Source organism: Elephas maximus, chromosome 11, assembly GCF_024166365.1.
Source record: "Elephas maximus indicus isolate mEleMax1 chromosome 11, mEleMax1 primary haplotype, whole genome shotgun sequence".
NCBI lineage: Eukaryota > Metazoa > Chordata > Mammalia > Proboscidea > Elephantidae > Elephas > Elephas maximus.
The window spans coordinates 62,166,259-62,188,212 of NC_064829.1; the positions used below are offsets into that span (position 1 = coordinate 62,166,259).

The following is a 21,954-nucleotide window of genomic DNA, read 5'->3' on the forward strand; positions in this document are numbered from 1 at the left end:
GGTCATTATGTGAAAAGTGGCATTATGAGAAAATGGAGGATGACACATCAGATCACAAAATGGAGGATGACTACATCATTACATAACTGCCAAACCACTGAGAATAAGAGCCCAGCCAAGTTGACACATAACCTTAACCATCACAGCCAGTGTTACTCTTGCCTTTCACCTTGGTGTTCATTACTGCCAGAAGTATGTCGTTAATGCCCAAAATAGACAGTAGATAATTTTTTACTGTTGCTGTAAATACAAAAAGTCAGATAACAAGATACTTGATAAGTGAGGAGTAGATGTATTACCGTAAAACTCTGAACTCTTTGCTAATTAAGGCAGAGAAAATTTGAAGCAAAATAATTCTTTAGTGAAATTCCTGTGTCAAGAGCATGCTGCCTGATGACTTCTGGCTGCCCTCTTTTCCCCACTGTAATACCAACCAAAGGAAAGGCCTTGGTGGAGACAGTAATTCAAGGTAGATGAGAGATCAATCACAACTACTAACAATAATTAGCCCTGATTGAACATGTATTGTGTGACAGGCATGCTGCTGAAGGATCGTAATACCTCATTTGGTCCTTATAACTCTGTGAGGTATTTACTGTTCTTATCCCCATTTTATGCATAAGGACACTGATTCACAGAGACTTCAAGTAACTTATTTAAATCTATGGAGACATTGGTGGGTCAGCGGTAGAATTCTTGCATGTGGAAGACACCTGGGTTCTATACCCGGCCAAGGCACCTCAAGTGCAGTCACCACCTGTCTGTCAGTGGAGGCTTGCATGTTGCTATGATGCTGAACAGGTTTCAGCGGAGCTTTCAGACTAAGACAGACTAGGAAGCAAGGCCTGGTAATCCACTTCCCAAAACTAGTCAGTGAAAACCCTATGGATCACAAGGGGCAGCATTTCATTCCGTTGTGTATGGGGTCGCCATGTGACAGGGCCAACATGACAACAGCAAACAATAACGATTTAAGTCTATGCATCTAGTAAGTGATGCGTCTTTCCCCACTCTTTTTATTTCAGAAAGCATAGGCTCTCAAAATTTAGGAACTAATTTATACCTATAATTTTACGGCTGACTTATTTAATGAAAAAAAAAGGAAAATAAATTTTAAAAACCTGTTGTTATTCTAAATTTGATAAGAAGAAAACATCTGAAGTAATTCTGAGTTGAGTACACACTTTTTTTTTTTTAATTGTCCTTTAGGTGAAAGCTTACAGAACAAATTAGTTTCTCATTAAACAGTTAATACACAAACTGTTTTGTGACATTGGTTGCCAACCTTGTCATCTGTCAACACTCTCCCCTTCTCCACCCTGGGTTCCCTGCTTCCATTCGTACAGTTTTCCTGTCCCTTCCTGCCTTCTCATCTTTGCTTTTGGGCTAGTGTACCCATTAGTCTTATATACAGGACTGAACTATGAAGCAAGTCTCTCATGTGTGTTATTGTTGGCCCTATAGACTTGTCTAATCTTTGGCTGAAGGGTGAACCTCAGGAGTAACTTCAGTACAGAGTTAAAAGGGTGTCCAGGGACCATATTCTTGGGGTTTCTTCAGTCTTTGTTTGACTAGCAAGCCTGGGGGGGGGGGGGGGGTGTGTGTGTGTGTGTGTGAATTTGAATTTTGTTCTACATTTTTCTCCCACTCTGTTCAGGGTTCTGTATTGTGATCCCTGCCAGAGCAGTCGGTGGTGGTAACCGGGCAACAACTTGTTGTTCTGAGCTCAGTCTGGTGGAGGTTGTGGTAGTTGTAATCCATTAGTTCTGTGAACTAATCTTTCCATTATGTATTTGATTTTCTTCATTCTCCTTTGCTTCAGCTGGGATGAGACCAGTAGATGTATCTTAGATAGCAGCTCTCAGGATTTTAAGACTCCAGACACTACTCACCACAGTCAGATGTAAACATTTTCTTTATAGATTATGTTATGCCAATTGAGCTAGATGTCCCCAGAGACCATGGTCCCTAGCCCTTAGCCCGGTAGCTTGGTCTCCCAGCATGTTTGGGTGTGTCTGTGAAGCTTCTATGACTTTGTCCTGGTCAAGTTGTGCTGACTTACCCAGTATTGTGTACTGTCTTACCCTTCACCAAAGTTACCTCTTATCTACTATCTAGTTAGTGTTTTCCTCTCCCTACCCCTCCTCTTCCTCGTAACCATCAAAGATTGTTTCTGTCTGTGGCCACATACTTTTAATGTGGAAGAGGTTTAATTACTCTATATTAGAGAAGACCAATTTTATAACATCAAAAACTAAAGAGCTACAGCACTTTACTCTGCTAACTATTCTCTCAGCTTGGAAGTAAAGATGTCTGTTTGAGTGACTAAATTATATAGACAAAAAGGCTGAGAAGGATATTCTCAAGGCTATCTTAAATTTAAAAATTTACTGTGGAAGTAGGTGATATCTAATTTGGAACACGAGGTTTCAAACTGAATCTCATGCTTTGGAGCTCTATGATAACACAATGACCAAAGCAAAAACAAGAACAAAAACCCTTAATTTTAGAAAGAACGTCTGACAATAGACAGGGGCAGAGAATTGGCATGGTTGTTTACTAGCTGTTATTTTCTTCTAGTTACAATGATACTGACACTGGCTTAAGTAATATCTGGCATAATGTAGCACAAATGTGTGGATTATAGCCTTAAAAAAAGGGAAATAGGGTCTGTGGTACGGTCTTCTCAGCTATTCCATCAAATAATATGCCACTCGGAAGAACCATTCCCTGATCCAGTGCCACAGGGACAAGGCCTCTTTTTCTTTTGTTTCCATTACACACTCATGAGCCTTTCTTTCTTTGTTTTACTGTTAGTCTATTGTTATTGGAACTATTTCTTACAAGCCATTTCCTCTTTCATATTTTCCATTCTTTCTGGCTTGATTTTCTTTTTTTTTGTATGTTCCCCTTTAAATGGCACCCTCCCCCGCTCAGTTTGAGACACACCCACCATCACTTTGGAATTACTAAATGTCTCTCCCTTTCATGTTTCTCCTTCATTGTTTTCCTGTGATTCTTGTGCATTTCAGAATGTCTTACCTCATGATTTTCAAATAAGCTCTCCCTGTATTGCTCCTGACACATGGTAAATAGTATGCTTTTAAGAAAGGGCTGATGTTTACTTATTCTAAAAGAAAAAGGAAATTAGCAGACTGACAAATGTATTAGCTGTGACATTAACTACATGCTTCTTAGCCTAAAAGATGAAATACTTAGAGCTTTCAACAAATTTGAATTCTAAGAAAATCATTACTTTAGTCAAACGGATTGATGAAGTAAAGTCATTCTCTTGTCGGCTTAAAAAACTACCTCAAATAATTTTACTCTGGATTTCACAATAAAGGACTGTGTAATTAGTAATGAATTTATCTTTACTTACCACAAGTAATTACTTTAGAATATGGTGATGTGAGGCATTGCTCTAATTTTTATTAAAGATCATGCCAAATGAGAAGTCCCTTGTGCTTTGAAAGCTTTGGAATTAGAGATAAGAAGTTCTTCCCCCATTCAAATTCCTGTGTGTGGTTTTTCATGATGGACAGCGTCATTGGTCTGTGCCTCAGTTTCCCTCCCAGTAAGGCATAAGAGGCTATGCTTGCTTCAGTTTTGTATGAGGTGTAGGACAACACAATGGGGGCGATGGTAGCTGAGAAGTAGAATTCTCACCTTTTTTATGCCAGAGACGTAGGTTCGATTCCTAGCCAGTACACCCCATGCACAGCCACTACCCATCATTCCATGGAGGCTTACATGGTACTGTGATGCTGAACAGATGTCAGTGGAGCTTGGAGACCAAGACAGACTATGAAGAAAGGCCTGGTGACCTACTTCCAAAAATCAGCTAATCAAACCCCTTTGTCCACCTATCACGGGATGTCACAGGACTGGGTAGCATTTCTTTCTGTTGTGCATGGAGTCACCATGAGTCAGGGGCTAACTCAGTGGCAGCTCACAATAACTATCACAGGAGCAGCACATATTGTGCAGTAACAGTCTCCACCACCGGGTTGCAGAGCACTTTGCGGTATTTCTATGGGAAGCGTAATTAGAAAGTCATTCCATTGTCATGAGGGCTAAAATCCTGCCTGCCTAAACACAGGTCCATGCCTTCATTGTTGTTTTTCCTTCCACCTGCTGAGTTAGAAGTTTAGCTTACTAGGCTCTAGGGTGCTTTATGGTACTTCTTACTGTTTCATCATCATACGGTGGTTGCATTTCTTAATGCTTCATCTAGAGATGTGAGTAACTATGCTGCCTTTACACATTTCACGGAGGCTGCAATCACTCTACTTTGCAAATCACACACGTGGACATATGAGTGATTTGGTTGAATCCCCTTTCAGGTTAAATAGAAAATGTTTAATGGAGTGTTGGGCTTATTGCATTATAGATCTGACATAAATTCTACAAAGAGCCAAGATGGGTTTTTTTTTTTTCCCCCTTCACCAGTGAAAGTTCCTTTTAGCTGTTGAAATGATCAGTTGCACTTTAAATGACCCTGGATTAGGAGACCTTTTGTCTTCCAGGGCTGTAATTCTAAAGGAAAAGAAAATGTGACCTCTTAAATAGTGACTTTTATATCGTAGCACTGTTTTATAACATCAGTCCCCTGGAGCACTTGCGTCTTTGTAATGCTGCATAAGTGGTCTGTTAGTCTCCATTCACACGTGGCATTTCTATGCGTATATATTTATAAAAGCAAAAACCCAGAGCATTCTGAACTTTTCAATCTTGAAGGGATCAATACGTCAGTGGACATGACAAGACCAAAACTCACTTCATTGTACTGCGAAATTGAGTTTGATTTTCCCCCTGCAAATTGTGGCATGTGCTTCAATCTGTCTGAGGACCCAGGACAAGGAGAGTCTGGAGGTGGCTGACAGCAGACAGAAAAGACATTTGATTTATATTTTACGGCTGCTTGGAAAATCATGTATTCCTGCTGTAACCCGATCATTTTTGGCAGGCCTTATTTCAGTAAATATGCTATCACACAAAACTGCCAATAAATTACAATATCACATTAATACAATTGCTTTCTCTGAGCCACTTGCAGGCCACCGTTGGGGTGTCTATCAAGGATTCCACATCAGTGTTCTGTTCTGCTAAAATCAGTCACTGGCAGAGGTCACAGGAGATCAGACATCCTTTACCAGGTACGACAAGAGGGTCACTTTTAAGGCCAGTCAGACCAAATAAATCACGGCCACAGCTAAGTAGAGAGACGTGTTGATTCAGTGTTATTGGAGCCAATAGCACCAATCAATTCTTGAGTGGAAAATTACACTACATCCTATCACATATCTCATTTCCTATATAAGCCTGTCTCTGTCTTTTTGTAGCTAGCTCCTTGAAATCTTCCTGTCCTCACTTCAAACAGGTTTTTTTATTTGTTTGTTTTTTTCTTTTCTTTTTTTTTTATTAACTTTTATTAAGCTTCAAGTGAACATTTACAAATCCAATCAGTCTGTCACATATAAGTTTACATCTTACTCCGTACTCCCACCTGCTCTCCCCCTATTGAGTCAGCCCTTCCAGTCTCTCCTTTCCTGACAATTTTGCCAGCTTCCCTCTCTCTCTATCCTCCCATCCCCGCTCCAGACAAGAGTTGCCAACACAATCTCAAGTGTCCACCTGATATAATTAGCTCACTCTTCATCAGCGTCTCTCTCCCACCCACTGACCAGTCCCTTTCATGTCTGATGAGTGGTCTTCGGGAATGGTTCCTGTCCTGTGCCAACAGAAGGTCTGGGGAGCATGGCCGCCGGGATTCCTCTAGTCTCAGTCAGACCATTAAGTATGGTCTTTTTATGAGAATTTGGGATCTACATCCCACTGATCTCCTGCTCCCTCAGGGGTTCTCTGTTGCGCTCCCTGTCAGGGCAGTCATCGATTGTGGCCGGGCACCAACTAGTTCTTCTGGTCTCAGGATGACGTAGGTCTCTGGTTCATGTGGCCCTTTCTGTCTCTTGGGCTCTTAGTTGTCGTGTGACCTTGGTGTTCTTCATTTTCCTTTGCTCCAGGTGGGTTGAGACCAATTGATGCATCTTAGATGGCCGCTTGTTAGCATTTAAGACCCCAGACGCCACATTTCAAAGTGGGATGCAGAATGTTTTCATAATGGAATTATTTTGCCAATTGACTTAGAAGTCCCCTCAAACCATGTTCCCCAGACCCCCACCCCTGCTCCGCTGACCTTTGAAGCATTCAGTTTATCCCGGAAACTTCTTTGCTTTTGGTCCAGTCCAATTGAGCTGACCTTCCATGTACTGAGTGTTGTCTTTCCCTTCACCCAAAGCAGTTCTTATCTACTGATTAATCAATAAAAAACCCTCTCCCTCCCTCTCTCCCACCCTCGTAACCACAAAAGTATATGTTCTTCTCAGTTTTTACTCTTTCTCAAGATCTTATAATAGTGGTCTTATACAATATTTGTCCTTTTGCCTCTGACTAATTTCGCTCAGCATAATGCCTTCCAGGTTCCTCCATGTTATGAAATGTTTCACAGATTCGTCACTGTTCTTTATCGATGTGTAGTATTCCATTGTGTGAATATACCACAATTTATTTACCCATTCATCCGTTGATGGACACCTTGGTTGCTTCCAGCTTTTTGCTATTGTAAACAGAGCTGCAATAAACATGGGTGTGCATATATCTGTTTGTGTGAAGGCTCTTGTATCTCTAGGGTATATTCCGAGGAGTGGGATTTCTGGGTTGTATGGTAGTTCTATTTCTAACTGTTTAAGATAACGCCAGATAGATTTCCAAAGTGGTTGTACCATTTTACATTCCCACCAGCAGTGTATGAGGGTTCCAATCTCTCCGCAGCCTCTCCAACATTTATTATTTTGTGTTTTTTGGATTAATGCCAGCCTTGTTGGTGTGAGGTGGAATCTCATCGTAGTTTTAATTTGCATTTCTCTAATGGCTAATGATCGAGAACATTTTCTCATGTATCTGTTAGCTGCCTGAATATCTTCTTTAGTGAAGTGTGTGTTCATATCCTTTGCCCACTTCTTGATTGGGTTGTTTGTCTTTTTGTGGTTGAGTTTTGACAGAATCATGTAGATTTTAGAGATCAGGCGCTGGTCTGAGATGTCATAGCTGAATATTCTTTCCCAGTCTGTAGGTGGTCTTTTTACTCTTTTGGTGAAGTCTTTAGATGAGCATAGGTGTTTGATTTTTAGGAGCTCCCAGTTATCTGGTTTCTCTTCATCATTTTTGGTAATGTTTTGTATTCCGTTTATGCCCTGTATTAGGGCTCCTAGGGTTGTCCCTATTTTTTCTTCCATGATCTTTATCGTTTTAGTCTTTATGTTTAGGTCTTCGATCCACTTGGAGTTTTTGTGCATGGTGTGAGGTATGGGTCCTGTTTCATTCTTTTGCAAATGGATATCCAGTTATGCCAGCACCATTTGTTAAAAAGACTATATTTTCCCCAATTAACTGACACTGGTCCTTTGTCAAATATCAGCTGCTCATACATGGATGGATTTATATCTGGGTTCTCAATTCTGTTCCATTGGTCTATGTGCCTGTTGTTGTACCAGTACCAGGCTGTTTTGACTACTGTGGCTGTATAATAGGTTCTGAAACCAGGTAGAGTGAGGCCACCCACTCTCTCCTTCTTTTTCAGTAATGCTTTGCTTATCCGGGGCTTCTTTCCCTTCCATATGAAATTGGTGGTTTGTTTCTCTATCCCCTAGGAATAAGAAATTGGAATTTGGATCAGAAGTGCGTTATATGTATAGATGGCTTTTGGTAGAATAGACATTTTTACTATGTTAAGTCTTCCTATCCATGAGCAAGGTATGTTTTTCCACTTAAGTATGTCCTTTTGAATTTCTTGTAGTAGAGCTTTGTAGTTTTCTTTGTATAGGTCTTTTACATCCTTGGTAAGATTTATTCCTAAGTATTTAATCTTCTTGGGGGCTACTGTGAATGGTATTGATTTGGTTATTTCCTCTTCGGTGTTCTCTTTGTTGATGTAGAGGAATCCAAGTGATTTTTGTATGTTTATTTTATAACCTGAGACTCTGCCAAACTCTTCTATTAGTTTCAGTAGTTTTCTGGAGGATTTCTTAGGGTTTTCCGTGTATAAGATCATGTCATCTGCAAATAGTGATAACTTTACTTCCTCCTTGCCAATCTGGATACCCTTTATTTCTTTGTCTAGCCTAATTGCCCTGGCTAGGACTTCAAGTACGATGTTGAATAAGAGCGGTGATAAAGGGCATCCTTGTCTGGTTCCCATTCTCAAGGGAAATGCTTTCAGGTTCTCTCCATTTAGAGTGATATTGGCTGTTGGCTTTGCATAGATGCCCTTTATTATGTTGAGGAATTTTCCTTCAATTCCTATTTTGGTAAGAGTTTTTATCATAAATGGGTGTTGGACTTTGTCAAATGCCTTTTCTGCATCAATTGATAAGATCATGTGGTTTTTATCTTTTGTTTTATTTATGTGATGGCTTACGTTAATGGTTTTTCTGATATTAAACCAGCCTTGCATACCTGGTATAAATCCCACTTGATCAGGGTGAATTATTTTTTTGATGTGTTGTTGGATTCTATTGTCTAGAATTTTGTTGAGGATTTTTGCATCTATGTTCATGAGGGATATAGGTCTATAATTTTCTTTTTTTGTAATGTCTTTACCTGGTTTTGGTATCAGGGAGATGGTAGCTTCATAGAATGAGTTGGGTAGTATTCCGTCATTTTCTATGCTTTGAAATACCTTCAGTAGTAGTGGTGTTAACTCTTCTCTGAAAGTTTGGTAGAACTCTGCAGTGAAGCTGTCCGGGCCAGGGCTTTTTTTTGTTGGAAGTTTTTTGATTACCGTTTCAATCTCCTTTTTTTGTTATGGGTCTATTTAGTTGTTCTACTTCTGAATGTGTTAGTTTAGGTAGGTAGTGTTTTTCCAGGAATTCATCCATTTCTTCTAGGTTTTCAAATTTGTTAGAGTACAATTTTTTGTAGTAATCTGAAATGATTCTTTTAATTTCATTTGGTTCTGCTGTGATGTGGTCCTTCTCATTTCTTATTCAGGTTATTTGTTTCCTTTTCTGTATTTCTTTAGTCAGTCTAGCCAATGGTTTATCAATTTTGTTAATTTTTTCAAAGAACCAGCTTTTGGCTTTGTTAATTCTTTCAATTGTTTTTCTGTTCTCTAGTTCATTTAGTTCAGCTCTAATTTTTATTATTTGTTTTCTTCTGGTGCCTGATGGATTCTTTTGTTGCTCACTTTCTATTTGTTCAAGTTGTAGGGACAGTTCTCTGCTTTTGGCTCTTTCTTCTTTTTGTATGTGTGCATTTATCGATATAAATTGGCCTCTGAGCACTGCTTTTCTGTGTCCCAGAGGTTTTGATAGGAAGTATTTTCATTCTCGTTGCATTCTATGAATTTCCTTATTCCCTCCTTGATGTCTTCTATAACCCAGTCTTTTTTCAGGAGGGTATTGTTCATTTTCCAAGTATTTGATTTCTTTTCCCTAGTTTTTCTGTTATTGATTTCTAGTTTTATTGGCTTGTGGTCTGAGAAGATGCTTTGTAATATTTCAATGTTTTGGACTCTGCAAAGGTTTGTTTTATGACCTAATATGTGGTCTATTCTAGAGAATGTTCCATGTGTGCTAGAAAAAAAAAGTATACTTTGTAGCAGTTGGGTGGAGAGTTCTGTATAAGTCAATGAGGTCAGGTTGGTTGATTGTTGTAATTAGGTCTTCTATGTCTCTGTTGAGCTTCTTACTGGACGTCCTGTCCTTCTCCGAAAGTGGTGTGTTGAAGTCTCCTACTATAATTGTGGAGGTGTCTATCTCACTTTTCAATTCTGTTAAAATTTGATTTATGTATCTTGCAGCCCTGTCATTGGGTGCATAAATATTTAATATGGTTATGTCTTCCTGATCAATTGTCCCTTTTATCATTATATAGTGTCTTTCTTTATCCTTTGTGGTGGATTTAAGTCTAAAGTCTATTTTGTCAGAAATTAATATTGCTACTCCTCTTCTTTTTTGCTTATTGTTTGCTTGATGTATTTTTTTCCATCCTTTGAGTTTTAGTTTCTTTGTGTCTCTAAGTCTAAGGTGTGTCTCTTGTGGGCAGCATATAGATGGATCGTGTTTCTTTATCCAGTCTGTGACTCTCTGTCTCTTTATTGGTGCATTTAGTCCATTTACATTCAGCGTAATTATAGATAAATAAGTTTTTAGTGCTGCCATTTTGGTGCCTTTTCATGTGTGTTGTTGGCAATTTCATTTTTCCACATACTTTTTTGTGCTGAGGCGTTTTTCTTAGTAAATTGTGAGATCCTCATTTTCATAGTGTTTGACTTTATGTTAGTTGAGTCGTTACGTTTTTCTTGGCTTTTATCTTGAGTTATGGAGTTGTTATAACCTTTTTGTGGTTACCTTATTATTTATCCCTATTTTTCTAAGTAAAAACCTAACTCGTATCGCCTTGTATCACTCTCCATCTGGCAGTTCAATGCCTCCTGTATTTAGTCCCTCTTTTTTATTATTGTGATCTTTTACCTATTGACTTCCATGATTCCCTGTTATGTGTATTATTTTTATTATTATTAATTAATCTTAATTTGTTTGTTTTTGTGATTTCCCTATTTGAGTTGATATCAGGACGTTCTGTTTTGTGACCTTGTGTTGTGCTGGTATCTGATATTATTGGTTTTCTGACCAAACAATATCCTTTAGTATTTCTTGTAGCTTTGGTTTGGTTTTTGCAAATTCTCTAAACTTGTGTTTATCTGTAAATATCTTAATTTCGCCTTCATATTTCAGAGAGAGTTTTGCTGAATATATGATCCTTGGCTGGCAGTTTTTCTCCTTCAGTGCTCTGTATATGTCATCCCATTCCCTTCTTGCCTGCATGGTTTCTGCTGAGTAGTCTGAACTTATTGATTCTCCCTTGAAGGAAACCTTTCTTTTCTCCCTGGCTGCTTTTAAAATTTTCTGTTTATCTTTGGTTTTGGTGAGTTTGATGATAATATGTCTTGGTGTTTTTCTTTTTGGATCAATCTTAAATGGGGTTCGATGAGCATCTTGGTTAGATATCCTTTTGTCTTTCATGATGTCAGGGAAGTTTTGTGTCAGGAGTTCTTCAACTATTTTCTCTATGTTTTCTGTCCCCCCTCCCTATTCTGGGACTCCAATCACCCGCAAGTTATCCTTCTTCATAGAGTCCCAAATGATTCTGAGGGTTTCTTCATTATTTTTAATTCTTTTCTCTGATTTTTTTTCAGCTATGTTGGTGTTGATTCCCTGGTCCTCCAGATGTCCCAGTCTACATTCTAATTGCACAAGTCTGCTCCTCTGACTTCCTATTGCATTGTCTAATTCTGTAATTTTATTGTTAATCTTTTGGATTTCTACATGCTGTCTCTCTATGGATTCTTGCAACTTAGTAATTTTTCCACTATGTTCTTGAATAATCTTTTTGAGTTCTTCAACAGTTTTATCAGTGTGATCCTTGGCTTCTTCTGCAGTTTGCCTTATTTCGTTTGTGATGTCTTGAAGCATTCTGTAAATTAGTTTTTTTATATTCTGTATCTGATAATTCCAGGATTGTATCTTCGTTTGGGAAAGATTTTGATTCTTTTGTTTTGGGGGTTGGAGAAGCTGTCATGGTCTGCTTCTTTATGTGGTTTGATATGGACTGCTGTCTCTGAGCCATCACTGGGAAACTAGTTTTTCCAGAAAATCCGCTAAAAGAAAAATGCAGTCAGATCCCTATCAGAGTTCTCCCTCTGGCTCAGGCTTTTCGGATGTTAATGAAGCCGCCTGGGGAGGGTGGGGGAGGGATCAGAGAACTAGGAGAGTAGCACCTCAGAATATAGCCAGAGTTGCTTGTCTTGCTTGGAATGACTATTATATCTGAGATTTCCGCGGGGGGCGTCGCCTATGTGTGCTGGCTGTGTGGAGATTGCCCCCAGGGGGTCTGGCCCGCTGGAGTCACAGTCAGATCCTCTGCTGCCAGCCCCATGCCCAATGTCAAGGTTCCCCTACTGGGACGGTGCACTCCCGACTCCAAATCAGTCGCTGTCTCCCGGGGACTCCCTGTCCTGCCAGCCGTGTCGCCGCGCCTCCACCGCGAACCGGCTGGGCCCCCCCCCCCGGGGTCAGCTCAGGCGAGCGGAGCAGCTCCCCGTACCTGCGCTGCAACCACGCGTCCCGGCTGGGACGCCGCTCTCCCCACTCCAAGACCAGTCACTGCCCCCCGGGGACCTCCCCCACTGGCTGCGTCGCCACGCAGCCGGGGCGAACTGGCTGGGCCCCCTCCCGGGGTTAGTTCAGGGGGTGGAGCAGCTCCCCGTGCTTATGCCGTGCCCGCGTCCTGCCAGAATCCCGGCGGGACGGCTCCCCGGCTGGGACGCTGCTGTCCCTGCTCCAAGACCAGTCACTGCCTCTGGGGACTTCTCCCACCGGCTGCGCCGCCACGCCGCCCGCGCAAACTGGCTGGGCCCCCTCCCGGAATGAGTTCAGGGGCCAGGGCTGGGCCCCTTGTTTGTGCCATCTGCCCCCCTGGGCTCTGCCCCAAATCGGGCACCGAAGGTCACCTGACTGGTACGCTGGCTCCAGGCTCTGAAAACAATTGCTGCCTCCCCGTATTTGTTCGTTCTCCGTCTCTAAATCTGTGTTGGTTGTTCAGGGTTCGTAGATTGTTATGTATGTGATCGATTCACTTGTTTTTCCGAGTCTATGTTGCAAGAGGGATCCGCGGTAGCATCCACCTAGTCCACCATCTCGGCCCCTCCCTGTTTGTTTTTTAATAAATGACATTTGATCTGATTTGGTCTGGTGATCCTAAATCATTCCTTGGTATAATGTAATTAAGACAGATTTACCTTAGGTATCTCTAATATTAAGGAGCCCTGGTGACATAGTGGTTATATGTTCGGCTGCTAACCGAAAGGTTGGTGGTTCAAACCCACCAGCAGCTCCATGGGAGAAAAATGTGGTAGTCTGCTTCCAGAAAAATTACAGCCTTGGAAACCCTATGGAGCAGTTCTGCTCTGTGCTATGCTGTCACTATGAGTTGGAATACTCAACAGCAATGGGTTTGGTTTGGTTTTTTATAACTGATATTTGTGACTTTGGAACCTAGTTGGTGTGTTTTAATAAATTAGTATTTCCTCTAATAGTTGTTCCTGCATATAAGTAGAAGAAAAGTGCTGTTAGTTATCTTAACGAGAAAGAAACTATTTCTGATCTAGAGGAGACCTTATGGTTAGGTATGGACTATGCCTCACTTAAAAAAAAAAAAAAGCCTCACTTAGAGATGACAAAACTGAGGCCCAAAATGGTCAAGAAGCCTTGGCGGCACAGCGGTTAAGAGCTACGGCTGCTAACCAAGAGATCAGCAGTTCAAATCCACCAGCCACTCCTTAAAAACCTTGTTGCTCAGCTCTACTTTGTCCTTTAGGGTCACCACAAGTCAGAATTGACTTGACAGCAATGGAAGAGAAAATGGTTAAGGGTGTGCCCAAGGTCACCTCTGGAGCTACTGGCCAGATATAAAGAATTCAGAGAAAAATAACATTCAAGAGGAATCAGAGAATTAAAAAAAAAAAAAAAAAAGTTTTAATGTCTTTTTAACACTCTTAATTTTTTTTTCCTCCAAGAAGTCTTCTAGAATGACCCTAAATATTGAATATCATTTAGAAATAATTATTTTGTACCAGGTAAGTTGAGTCATTTAGCTTAGTATTTGAGTAAATGTCTTACTCCTCTATGTTGTCTACATGAAAGAAAGAAGCTATAGCAAGAGTGATGACGAACCAGAAGACCCTGGAATATCTCCCATCTGGTCTTAAGTTCACCTGTCCAACCTGCTGATATCCCACTACAACAAGGCAGGAAGTCAGGGAGCTAACATCTGCTGCTTTCAGCACTACCGATGGCCAGGGCTTTGCAGTGCAATAATAAAAATAAAGATGAGCAGAAGGAAGTATAAAATGACAAAAAAAATTGAGGCATATGAAAATATTACTCAGCTTGTAGGTTACAGAATGTGAAGGTGGGCCAATGCAAAGGACTGATACAATTTTTCAGAACTGCAAAAAGTTATTGGGGGGAGTGAATGAAGGCCTGCAGTTGAGTCAGAGTTTGAGTCTTTTTTATTAAACTTTTGCCTGATTAAAGAAAATAAGAGAAAAATTGCATCAGGAATTGTTAGAACATATATAAATTTGAGACGAATCAGCAACCTAATATAATTAAACTCCAGAGTTTAAGTACTGAGTTGTTGTCATCCAGGTAATCATAAGAAGAAAAAGTAGAAAAGCAATTTATTTGCAGAACTTTGTGACCTAGTGGACTATGTAATTTGAAGCATGTCATTTAAGAGGAATATCTATGGATTGTAGTGGGGAGTGGATGGAATCGTGAACGATAGAATGGTGAGGGGAGAGGGTGACGAGCAGGTTATTTTTAAAGCAGCAAATATTCCCTTCTGCTGTATAGATTTTTGTGTTATTTATAAAATATCTTGAGGATCAAAGTATCTTTTTAAAATTTGCTTAGGTCATATTCATAAGATTAATGCTTTACATTTTGACACTATTTGTAGTGTATAAAGATCATTTCCAAGTAAATTCATACTTAAACCTGAGAGGTAGCGACAATCACCATTACCAATGCAGAAACAGATTTTCAAAGAAGTAGAATAACTTGGAATTTCTCCAGAATCATTTGTCATTATTCTTGGTACCGTCATACAGTCCCTTACACATAATGGATGCACAATAAATGTTCGTTGAGATGGTCAGAAAAGAATAAAAAAGATTAGAGACAGAATTGGAATTCAGGTCTTCCATTGCAAGTCTAATGATAATTATAGGTAAAACAAAGTAACTTGAGAAGTTGGTAAAAAAAAATTAGATACTGATGATACAGGCAGATAAGATGAAACGCTTTCAAATTCATGATCATTTGATCAGAAAATGTTAAGGGTTCTAAACTATAACTTCATATGCCAAAGTATAATTAAATTACATAAAGTAAAAAGACAGTTTGAAGCCATAGCCTTAGGGAATTCTATTCAATAATTTAACTTTATGAAAATGAATAAGAATGCAGTGACGTCCACAGTACAATGGAAGATAATAGGATCCGCTTTGTTCGTAAAGAGAGGGAGTGTGTTCAGTAAAAACAGTGTCCTGAAGACTTGTCTCTCCATTATTCCAATAATGGAATTGATTTTGCTCCTCTGAATCCTACTTTTCTTATCTGTGAAATTAGATGGCCTTTCCTATTTAAAGAGAACTGAAACTTATGAAATTCTAGCAATTTTAATTACTGCAGAAATAAGGATGGGTCGACTCGAGGGCACTGGGATTCCCCCTGTAATTTACTCTTTGTGTTGTGAAAAAGAGTGTAAGTCGGAGAAAAGATTCTGAGCCCCATGGTGTGTATTTCAAGTACTCTAAGTAGTTCATGGCAACACCCTATGCGTTAGAGTAGAACTGCACTCCATAGGGTTTTCGATGGCTGATTTTTCAGAAGTAGATCACCCACTTTTCATCCAAGGCATTTCCGGGTGGACTTGAAGCACCTCCAGCCTTTTAGTTAGCAGCCAGGTGCATTAGCTGTTTGTACCGCCCACGGACTCCTCTAAATAGTTGACAGAGTTCTTTATTCATAAATTTGTGTCAGGTCCCAGTTACTTTATTTGGGAATAGGGGAAAACATTGAAACAAACAAAACATTCACATAATACTCTCTGTTAATAGAGTATTGAAAATATGAAATATCTAATAAACAAAACAATTATCTGGGATATTAAAATAAACTGAGAGTTTAACCATCAGCAAACTGTTTCTAAAACTATCACCTATTAAAATCTAAAAGAGCTTGTATAGAAATTTTAAGGCTGCTAATTCTTCTGAAAGTTTATAACTCTTACTGGCAGGGACTTAAAGAAGAATTCAAGTGCCATGTTAAACATGTATGTTTCATAACCTTGACTTTCATCCTAGGCTTGCAGGAGGATGGATGTCCTTATTGCCAGAATGTCTTTATTCACCAGAATGTCAAGACTCTCAATGGAGAATGCCTTTATCTGTTTTGGTAAAAGGGATTCTAACAGGCTTCTTCTTCTTTTTTTCTTTTTGTGAAAAACAATGATAAGTAAGCCCAAATGATTTCACACCAAAAGACATATTATGGTATAATTGCTTATATAGTCTTATAGGAACATTTGCACTTCCAATGACTGCTCTTTTCAACATCTTTTCCAAATTATCCTTATTAAAACATTTTCTTACCCTTTTCTTGTTGTCTTTCCCGTAAGTTGTATGTATCTTTGTACCTCTGTAAACATGCTTTCCTTAGAAAAACTGCATATCTCAAACAACAATAATGTGTTCATCTAGTACTCTTTTAAAGGCTAGTTTAACCAATAGTTTCAGTCAGTGTTGTGTTTAAAATTGCCGTTGTTTTCTTGTGTTTTTGCCTTTTGGCTGCTCTCTGGTGTGGTAACTCAGTTAAAAGAAACAGACACACAAACAGGTCCACAAGTTGAACTGATGCTTACTTCATCATAGGACTAAAGGCAGAATGGGGCTGCCACGTGAAGAGTGACAAAAGCTGCCTCAGTCTTCAGGGCGTCTTCCCTAGCTGCAAAGAAGTGTGACTAACTGCAGGAAAAGAGCACTCCCTGAAGGAAAAAAATAAAACTCCATTGTGGACCTAGCTCCGCTGCTAATTGGCTAGGTTAACCTTGGATAAGTCATTTAATCTTTTTGTGCTTCAATTTTCCTCACCTATAATGCAGAAAATAAAAAAATAATTTTTTTTTTTATTTTTTTTTATGATGGAGAAAATAAAATCTAGCGTTGAAAGAGTTTGTTTCATGATTCTAGGGAGTCGAAGCATATAAACGTGCATTATGCTCCTTTAAACTATTAGGATTCAATCCAGGAGTTTCTGATTTGATATAATGTGGGGACCACACTGCCTTATAAATTGGGCCCAGAGAAGTTTCATTGCCTTATATTAGAAGCAGTGAGATCATGTGGAGGAGAGTTTAAAAGTACATTCCAATTGCTAGATGGCTAAAGAAACAAGATATAACTCATGAATGCTGTATTTGACTACAAGTAGGTGTAACAGTGACAAAAGGAGCCCTGGTGACACAATGGTTAAGCACTTGGCTGCTAACCAGAAGGTTAGTGATTCAAACCCACCCAGCATCTTCGTGGGACAAAGACCTGGCAATCTGTTTCCATAAAGATTACCGCCTAGAAAACCCTGTGGGACAGTTCTACTCTTTCACATGGGGCTGCTATGCATCGGAATCGATTCAACAGCAGCCAACAACAAATGAAACAGAGAAGGGATAACCACTGACAGGGTCCCTTGCATGGTTGAGTGGAATGACCATATAGAGAGCAGTGATATATAAAGCAGAAGGCTTGCACGGAGGTCAGAAAGTTGAGCAGAGCAGGACGAAGCAGCTGCTTAGAACTGTCTGAATGTTTCCTAAGACTGAAGAGAAGGGTGGGCTATTTCAGTTTAGCAGGCCTTACTCTCAAATCATAAATTCATCAAACAGCCAGGAAGCTACCTCATGCCAGTCCTTATTACTGCATTACAATAGCATTTCTCCTCCAATTTCTTAATCTATGATCTCTACCAATTGTTATAAAGGTCTGTTCCCCCAGCCCAGTAAGGGTTAATGCCTCACAGGTGTGCAAACGTGGTGGCAAATGACTGGCTTCCTCTCATAAACACTGCATCTTCTGAATCACTCCTCATGCTGGACCAATTTGACGGGACTAAATTTTATGGAATTTCCTAGATTCCAGCTCTAACATCCATCTCAGCTATTCCTTGCACCAACCCTATAGACAGAACAGCAGGACAAAGAAGAATAAGATGTGAAGAACACAAAGTAGGCTATTGAAAGTGGGAAAAATTTATCATTTGTCATTCAACACGTATAAAATATTTTGCTGACACCATTGTCTTCTCATTTAGTAATAACATATTTTATATTTGCATAAATAATTACTGGTGATTTTAATGCGAAAGCTGGAAACAAAGAAGGATTAGTAGTTGGAAATATGGCCTTGGTGATAGAAACAATGGTGGAGATCGAATGATAGAATTTTGCAAGACCAACAACTTCTTCATTGCAAATACCTTCTTTCGTCAACATAAACGGCAACTATTTTTTTATACACATGGACCTTGCCAGATGGAACACACAGAAATCAAACTGACTACATCTGTGGAAAGAGACAATGCAAAAGCTCAATATCATCGTCAGAACAAGGCCAGGGGCCGACTGTGGAACAGACCATCAATTGCTCATATGCAAGTTCAAGCTGAAACTGAAGAAAATCAGAGCAAGTCCACGAGAGCCAAAATATGACCTTGAGTATATCCCACCCGAATTTAGAGACCATCTGAAGAATAGATTTGATGCATTGAACACTAGTGACCAGACGAGTTGTGGAATGACATCAAGGACATCATACATGAAGAAAGCAAGAGGTCATTGAAAAGGCAGGAAAGAAAAGAAAAGACCACGATGGATGTCGAAGGAGACTCTGAAACTTGCTCTCGAACGTCAAGCAGCTAAAGCAAAAGGAAGAATTGATGAATAAAAGAACTGAACAGAAGATTTCAAAGGGCGGCTTGAGAAGATAAAGTATTATAATGATATGTGCAAAGAGCTGGAGATGGAAAACCAAAAGGGAAGAACACACTCGGTGTCTCTCAAGCTGAAAGAACTGAAGAAAAAATTCAAGCCTCGAGTTGCAATAGTGAAGGATTCTATGGGGAAAATATTAAATGATGCAGGGAGCATCAAAAGAATACACAGAGTCATTATACCAAAAAGAATTAGTCGATCTTCAACCATTTCAAGAGGTAGCATATGCTCAGGAACCGATGGTACTGAAGGAAGACGTCCAAGCTACTCTGAAGGCATTGGTGAAAAACAAGGCTCCAGGATTTGATGGAATATCAATTGAGATGTTTCAACAAACAGATGCAGCGCTGGACGTGCTCACTCGTCTACGCCAAGAAATATGGAAGACAGCTTCCTGGCCAACTGACTGGAAGAGATCCATATTTATGCCTATTCCCAGGAAAGGTGATCCAACCGAATGTGGAAATTATAGAACAATATCATTAATATCACACCCAAGCAAAATTTTGCTGAAGATCGTTCAAAAATGGCTGCAGCAGTATATCGACAGGGAACTGCCAGAAATTCAGGCTGGTTTCAGAAGAGGATGTGGAACCAGGTATATCAATGCTGATGTCAGATGGATCCTGGATGAAAGCAGAGAATACCAGAAGGATGTTTACCTGTGTTTTATTGTCTATGCAAAGGCATTCGACTGTGTGGATCATAATAAATTCTGGATAACATTGTGAAGAATGGGAAGCCAGAACACTTAATTGTGCTCATGAGGAACCTGTACATAGATCAAGAGGCAGTTGTTTGGACAGAACAAGGGGATACTGATTGGCTTAAAGTCAGGAAAGGTGTGGTTGTATTCTTTCACCATACCTATTCAATCTATATGCTGAGCAAATAATCTGAGAAGCTGGACTATATGAAGAAGAATGGGGCATCAGGATTGGAGGAAGACTCATTAACAACCTGTGTTATGCAAATGACACAACCTTGCTTGCTGAAAGTGAAGAGGACTTGAAACACTTACTAATGAAGATCAAAGACCACAGCCTTCAGTATGGATTGCACCTCAACATTAAGAAAACAAAAATCCTCACAACTGGACCAATGAGCAACATCATGATAAACGGAGAAAAGATTGAAGTTGTCAAGGATTTCATTTTACTTGGATCCACAGTCAATGCCCATAGAAGCAGCAGTCAAGAAGTCAAAAGATGCATTGCATTGGGTAAATCTGCTGCAAAGGACCTCTTTAAACTGTTGAAGAGCAAAGATATCACCTTGAAGACTAAGGGGCACCTGACCCAAGCCATGGTATTTTCAATCGCATCATATGCGTGTGAAAGCTGGACGGTGAATAAGGAAGACCGAAGAAGAATTGATGCCTTTGAATTGTGGTGTTGGCAAAGAATATTGAATATACCATGGACTGCCAGAAGAATGACTAAATCTATCTTGGAAGAAGTACAACCAGAATGCTCCTTAGAAGCAAGGATGGCGAGACTGCGTCTTAAATACTTTGGACATCTTGTCAGGAGGGATCAGTCTCTGGAGAAGGACATCATGCTTGGGAGAGTACAGGGTCAGTGGAAAAGAGGAAGATCCTCAACAAGGTGGATTGACACAGTGGCTGCAACAATGGGCTCAAGCATAACAACAATTGTAAGGATGGCGCAGGACTGGGCAGTGTTTCGTTCTGTTGTGCATAGGGTCGCTATGAGTCAGAACCGACTCGAAGGCACCCAACAACAATGACAACAACAACATAAATTAAGCATTTATAAATGTCTTAAAAGAGGTACCATTTCTGAAACTATCTCTTATTTTTGTTGATTAAAAGATGAGTGATCATTAAGATCCACAAATATTGATATGATTTCGTGCTAAATGGCATCTGAGTTATTGATTTTTAATTCTAAACTCTCCATGGACTTGACTATATAAAGCAGCGCTTCTCGGACTATATATACCTAGGAATCCCCTGAAGATGTTATTAATATGCAGGTTCGGAGTCAGTGGATCTGAAGTAGAGTCCCAGATGATGTCCACAGAGCCACTCAGCAGGCCACAGATTGAATGGTGAGGTTCTACAGATCTGTTCTCAACCTGGGATTCATGCAAAAACTTGTGGGTTTTGTAACTCACTTGAAATTAAACCCACGCTTCTGTGTATGTTGTGTGTGTATGTGTGTGTGTGTTATTGTTGTTAGGTGCCGTCAAGTTGCTTCTGTCTCATCGCAACCCTAGGTACAACAGAATGAAACACTGCCTGGTCCTGTGTCATCCTCACAATCATTGTTATGCTTGAGCCCATTGTTGCAGCCACTATGTCAGTCTGTCTCGTTGAGGGTTTTCTCTCTTTTGCTGACCCTCTACTTTACCAAGCATGATGCCCTTCTCCCGAGACTGGTCCCTCCTGATAAACAAACAAACAAACAAAAAAAAACATCAGCATAGAGTCAATTCCAACTCATATTGACCCTGTAGGACAGAATAGAACTGCCCCATTTCCCAGGAGCGCCTGTTGGTTTTGAACTGCCGACCTTTTTGTTAGCAGCCCAACTCTTTACCACTACGCCACCATGGTTTACAGATGTCCCTCCTGATAACCCACTGCCATCGAGTCGATTCTGACTCATAGCAACCCTATAGGACAGAGTAGAACTGCCCCGTAGAGTTTCTAAGGAGTGCCTGGTGGATTTGAACTGCCGACTTTTTGGTTAGCAGCCTTAGCACTTAACCGCTATGCCACCAGTGTTTGTGTCCCCCCTGATAACATGTCCAAAATATGTGAGATGAAGTCTTCACATCCTTGCTTCTAAGGAACATCCTGCTGTACTTCTTCCAAGACAGATTTATTTCTTCTGGCAGTCCGTGGTGTGTATAGCTGTGCATTATTTCTAGGTAGTAGGTTCATAGCTTTCATTACAATTTCAAATTATTCAGGACCGTAACAGGTTAAGAACCACTTAAACTGCTACTTTGTTATGGCCCTCTATTTAGGTTCAGCTTTCATTGGAATGTAAACATCAGAAGCTGTCTTTTCTGTTTGTTTTGTTTTTTGTTTTTCCAGACCGGTTCCAAGAACCTCATGCTGAGATAACCTTCCAGAATTGAAAACCAAGAGTTGAATATTTTTTCCCTTCTCAAATGAAATTCGGCAAAATGTAGTCAGTCATTTTCCTGTAGAAAAATCTTGTGGCCTTTGTGTACATGTTTCAAAGCCTAAGGAAGGAATTAGTTAAATTGTTGTTGTTGTTAGGTGCCTTCAAGTCAGTTCCAGCT

General features: G+C 40.0%; 1 protein-coding gene across 1 annotated transcript in view; it reads left to right on the forward strand.

The window, feature by feature from the left end:
* DCC (DCC netrin 1 receptor) overlaps nt 1-21,954 on the forward strand; it is a 1,314,656-nt gene that overhangs the window by 1,267,487 nt on the left and 25,215 nt on the right. The gene's annotated exons all lie outside the window — the stretch shown is intronic.